Genomic DNA, 6000 nt, shown 5'->3' with positions numbered 1-6000 from the left:
AAAATTGCATTTTTGGATATCAAACCCAAACAGCTGCAATTTATACATGGGCTGGTAAATGGTATCAAAGGGCATTGGAAAATCAAGTTCTAGCTACATAGAACGTAAGGCAATGAAGGCACGGACAGTGGATAGGCATTTTCAAGACGGCCTATCGGCAGTTCTTTAGCAATCTGATATGCTTAAAGAGGTTTTGAAATATACTAAAAAATGAGGGATCTGGACACCACACCGAAGGTTAATAAGAGTAATGCAGGTCTTTAACTAACTTGAATTTAAAAAAATGAGTATCAATAAAGCTTCTTTCCGCGCTCTAGGTAAATGTTTCAGGTTCAGACAGTGCTTAATTAACACCGCCAGGCATGGAAGCATTAACTTATCGGACTTTTTAAAACGACTTAGGAGCCGGCTTACTGGCTAATGTCTTTGCCATAAAACTGTTGTGATCAACAAAACCCAATCGGCAAAAAAACGTTCCTCGTTATAGGGACCGATTATTTAAATCGTATAAAAGATTTAATAACTGAGGAAGGGAAGAAATCGAATTCCTTAAGGACTCTATTCCTTAAGGAATCGCGGAAAGCTTTCGGTTGGTCCATCCATATTGCGCAAATCGCTAGAACAACAGCTGCAACGATTCCAGCCTTTTCGTTGTCGACCTCTAAAGTCTCCATGTGTTGATTCGCTGCCTTCGTGGATTCATCAAAACCAGAAGAAGGCATTTCCCATCAAGGTACTGTTAAAGGAAAAGCTACCGAAACTGCTAAAAATGGAACGACGCAAGCTTCATCCTATCAATGAAATGATTAAAATTTATTACCCAAGGGGTAAAAATCTTTCAGTCACAGTTCTCAAAGCGCTTTTGGGTCGCCGCAGATGCCAATGTTGGATCGCAATACAGAATTTGTTGGGACCATTTGAACTATTTAGTAAGTCCTGAATTTCATCATCAAAAAATAAAATGTTTTTTGAGTGATAAGGCCTAGTTTTACTTTCACATCTGTAGCTTAGAAACCCAAGAATTATTGTTGCCCACTATTGGTTGCCGAGATCCCTTGATTTAATACCTTGTAATTTTTTTTATTTGTGCACACGCAAAAGATAATATCTACGTCACATCAAGTATTTAAAGAACTTATGAGCCTATTGAGGAGATAGGGACGCCACTTTGCGATTTGGTGCCAATTTTCTTGAAAATGGCCTGGTCCTGTGGGCATTTTTGTAGTTTTTGGCAGCATTTGGCAGATATTATTTGTCAATATTAAAGACAAATCTTCCACTTTATTTCAAAATAAACATTCAATTGTAAATTGTATTGAAATTACTCAAAGTAAGACCTCGTCTATCGCAACTTTGAAATTAGAGCATTGAAACTTTGCATAGACATTAATATATGTCAAATGTTATATACATCAACCCTATGTTAGTCATAGCCTCTCATAATTTTCCGAACATTTTTCCCTTAACAACAATATAATATGTTTGTCTTCTTTTTTCAGGATATGGATAATGAAGGCAGTTGGAGAAGGTGGTGAGTCTAAATAGTAATATTGATTATGTTTACAAATATATTATATAAAAAATAAATTATAAAAAAATTGAGTAGAGATTAGGATTTAGGTTAGGAAAAGATAATAAAAGCCATAAAATATTAAGATTTAGATGACCCTGCTCTAATTATGAAAGTGTGCGTATATTTATACATACATAACTTGAACCAATCTTAAAATCGTAACATTCTGTCTACGGGGCCCTGTGTAAAATTTTTCAAAGGTAGGCGTTACCTATCTAACTATAGCATTTCAAAAAATATTTTCGAAACAAGTTTACATGATGTGTTTTCATTATTTTGACTTCTAAATGCCCTCGATTCTGACAAAAGACCTAAATACCAGGTATGTATTAGATCGAATCTCTAGAAAAAGTCACTACATACATTGTACACATGAATATTTAAGTGAAATTCAAAATCCCCCTAATTCGTTAAATGGAAATTACAGCCCTTGTTGTTGGTAGTTTTAATGTCCACCATTATCTGCTGGCCTTGTTGAGGGAAGGAAAGAAATAGCGATTCCAAAGCAACGACATTGTTTTTCTTTCAGCTAATTATGGCAGCAGCGACTACGAAGACGGCAACGACAACGACAACAAAAAGAAGAAAAAGTTGATGATAATGCCGTTGATTACAATGGACAATGAATGAGAACAAGCAGCCGTCCCGTTCTGAGTGTGTGGGTATTTCTTCTTGGTTTCTTTTTTCCTATTTTCTTTTTTTTTTGTCAAATACAAAAGTGGCGGCTGCTGATTTATTTTGTTTTGTTGCCTCGTTTTCACATCATAGCGCATGCCGACTAACATAGACACCAACACACACTCACACGCAAACAGTCATCATCAAACAATACAATTGCAATATTTTCGTTCTATTTTTTCTGTTTTCCGCTTTATATCCGTCCGTCCGTCCATCCGACCGAGCTAACGTTCATCAATTGTTTTGCTTGGCTTTTGTTATGGGCACACATTCTGTTCGTGAATTGCTTCACGGTGGGTTTTATAGGCAATCATCATCATCACCATCGTCGTCGTCGTCGTGGTCGGCAGCAGCAACAGCGGCCGTTGATAGATTCGACCGGGGAATGGAAATGTGAGAATGTAGCTGACACTGTGACTCCTCAATATTTCTTTATGTACTCGACGAATGATTGTTGGTTGGCTTGTGTTGTGTGTCCCTCCAACAGGCTGTCTGTCCGCCCATATATTCCTATGTATGTTGTGGGTCCGTCTACTCACTTGAATGTTGTGAGTATGTGCGGATATGTGTTCTGTATGAATGAAATAATTCAATTCGATAGTAAATTCCAATATGTATTTCCATAACTCCCCTCTTGTCATGTAGGGCTATCAAATGCACACATTATTTCCATGTACCCCCTCAGGGCTGTGTGGCACAGTGGTGTTGAGAGTAGTTTATTCATGCAAAAGGGCAATACTGGAAGTTGTCTACACTCAAGGTTGTTGTATATAGAAGGTAATTAAGAAGTTGAGCATTGTTATCAAAATTTGTTCGAAATTACTGTCAATTGTCAACCCATAACATTTGGGATTTGTCAAAAAATAATTGTAGACCTGACGTTTTCTTTGGTTGGAAAATGTGAGGTCTTGGTCACTCTTTACAACCGAAGTGACCGAGAAGCTTTGAAAAAAAATCCTATTCGCTCGGATCTCTTCGTATACTTTTAGATCCTTTCTTTTTATACCCTCCACCATACTATGAAGTGTATATTAACTTTGTCATTCCGTTTGTAACTCTTCAAAATACTTATGTCGGACCCAACAAAGTATATATATTCTTGATCAGCGTAAAATTCTAAGACGATTTTATCTTTCGAACGAATTGAGATAGATGGGAAAAATTTTCCACACATGTTTATTTTGCCAATAGGGCCATGTAGGTCCATGTCATATAGCCCCCATATAACGGTACCTCCCGATATTCGGTATTTTGATGATTTTCGCGACATTATTCAACGGAATCGTTTCAAATTTGGTATTTGAAGTTCGTAATGGATACTACAGCCTATGACAAAAAATTGTCTGTGCAGGTCCACGTTTTGGTATAGCCACCATATAACGGTACCTCCCTATATTCAGCGAATTGAATATAGTAACGGCTTATGACAAACTATGCCTATGTAGATCCGCGTCGTATAGACACCAATATAAGGGCTATATACGCTACTTTTAAGTCTTTAACAGAATTTTTAACAGATTTTATTTTTTGAACATTTCCAAATTCGTTTCAAATGGTTGAGGGTACTCAAAGTTCGTATCCGGTGTAATATAATACAGCGTGAGATAAAAAAAAAACTGCACAAAGTCAAACGCCATAATTTTATCATTTTTTTTCTTAACTTTATTGAATGAAAGCAAAAAATGCCAGAAATAGCATCAAATTTTAGGATAAGTTTAGCTTTGTTCGAATTTGTCACCTTTGACACGAATTATGGCCTTCAAACGGAATGTTGCTCTGCGGCATTTTGGCCCATTCCCGGCGAAGGGCTTGCTTGAGGCGATCGACATTTTGGTACTTTTTAGTGCCAACCTTGCTTTTCAAAATACTTCAGACACAATAGTCCATCGGATTGGTATCCGGAGATTTTGGTGGCCATTGTGCGCTGGAAATAAAGCGAGGGCACTCATTTTGTAATCATTCTTGGGTGGCGCGTGCTGAGTGCGATGGTGGTGAGTCCTGTTGGAATGTCCAAGGTCTGCGGCCAAATGTTTGTGTGCCCAAGTCTTTAATACACCCTCCAGAATATTTTCGCGATAATATTCGTCATTTATTCTGGTGCCACGGTCGATTAATACGAGCGGTGAGCGACCATCGGCTATTATGTCGGCCCACACCCTCACCATGGCCGGCGCTTAAGTTCTGGTGGCCAACCGAAGGTACACATTTTCCGCTAACCTCATTGGCAAGTTTTATTTGTTTAAAAACTACTGTACAACGAATGTTTTCTCATCGGAGAAAGCCAAATTGGGCAGTTCACCACTTTCGAACAAGCGAAGCAACTCTTTAGCTCTTTTGAGTCTATTTTCTTTCTGTTGCGGTGTAAGTTCTTGCACTTTTTGGAATTTCAATGACTTTATCCCGAGCTCATTTTTCAATATTTGCGAATGGAATATTGCGATATGTTCAGCTCACGGGCCATTTTTCGGTGACACGGGTTTCGATCAAATCGCTTCTTTACTTTTAGAACCATTTCTGCTGATATTGCTGTTTTCTTCTGCCACTTCCTTGACGTCGGGCTACGCTACCAGTATCACTGTAACGAGCGATGATAGGAGACACAAAAGGTTTATTCGCTTTTAAATCCTGGGGTGCTCTAACGATAGCCACTTGTGGTTTTCCAGCCAAATATAAATAAATCGCACTATCACGCTTGAATTCCATCACGAATAACTTTTTTTCTGGAAAGTTCTCACCAAAATGCTTTTTTACGCTATGAGCTGTCACTGGAATAATTTTTACAGCTGTCGGACAAGTGGCTTAGAAATGACAGCAGTCTGACGTCGGGTGCAGTTTTTTCATCTCATCCTGTATTATCTGTATTCTCCTAAAGAAAATTTTCTGCTACAGTGGTTGGTATCTTTATGAGTATCAGGTTTCAAATCTGAAACATTTCCATTGAAAATGTGGCAAATATGGCAATATCATCGAAAAACTGAATATCAGAAGGTACTTGGGAAACGTGTTCCAAAATGGAAAATGATCTGATTTAGAAGGATTTGTAAAGATAGAAGATTCTGAAGGAATCTGTTGAAAACCCTGGACCTATATAGGCAGTGTACCATCACAGGCGGTAGAACTCATTACATACTCTGAATACAAAATTTTAAACAAAAACGAAGCAGATAAGTTCTTCCTGGCCGAACTTTTAATACCCTCCACCATTGGGAAGGAACTTGCAGATTTCAAAAAATTCCCAAAAATACTGTTTTTTTGGGGGCTATACGAAACGTTTACCGATATGGCACATTTATGAACTTAACCTGCCTACTGCCAAAATACACACGTATGCGAAATGTTAGCCTTCTATCTCAATTCGTTCGAAAGATAGCGGGATTACCACATACGAAAGACGGATATCGCATTAGAATTTCACGCTGATCCAGAATATATATACTTTGAATATTTCGAGGAGCCCATAGAACGGCGTAGGGTATAAAAATGACTTTAAAAATGTGGTTGAACTTAAATCCTGAATATCAGGAGCATACAGAAAAGCGTGGATAGTGTACTGTTACAATGCCGGAAGCAGTTATGAGCTATAAATTTAGGTGTCGGGAGGTGCCGTTATTTAGAAGCTATACGAGAATATTGGACCAAAATGTTAGCCCTTTATCTCAATTCGTTCTGATAATAGCGTGATTACAACAGCCACACAAACATAGCTATATCGACTTAGAATTTTACGCAGATCAAGAATTTATATACTC

General features: G+C 38.0%; 1 long non-coding RNA gene across 1 annotated transcript in view; it reads left to right on the top strand.

Moving 5' to 3' along the window:
- Positions 1 to 1497: 1497 nt before the first annotated feature.
- LOC131806585 (uncharacterized) overlaps positions 1498 to 6000 on the top strand; it is an 83819-nt gene continuing 79316 nt past the window's right edge. Inside the window, exon 1 of the long non-coding RNA XR_009344097.1 lies at positions 1498 to 1531. This is a non-coding gene — a long non-coding RNA (uncharacterized LOC131806585). The remainder of the gene's footprint in view (positions 1532 to 6000) is intronic.

The sequence above is a fragment of the Musca domestica genome, unplaced genomic scaffold (assembly GCF_030504385.1).
Source record: "Musca domestica strain aabys unplaced genomic scaffold, Musca_domestica.polishedcontigs.V.1.1 8, whole genome shotgun sequence".
In the NCBI taxonomy this organism is placed as follows: domain Eukaryota; kingdom Metazoa; phylum Arthropoda; class Insecta; order Diptera; family Muscidae; genus Musca; species Musca domestica.
This window is presented reverse-complemented; position numbering and strand designations above follow the sequence as displayed.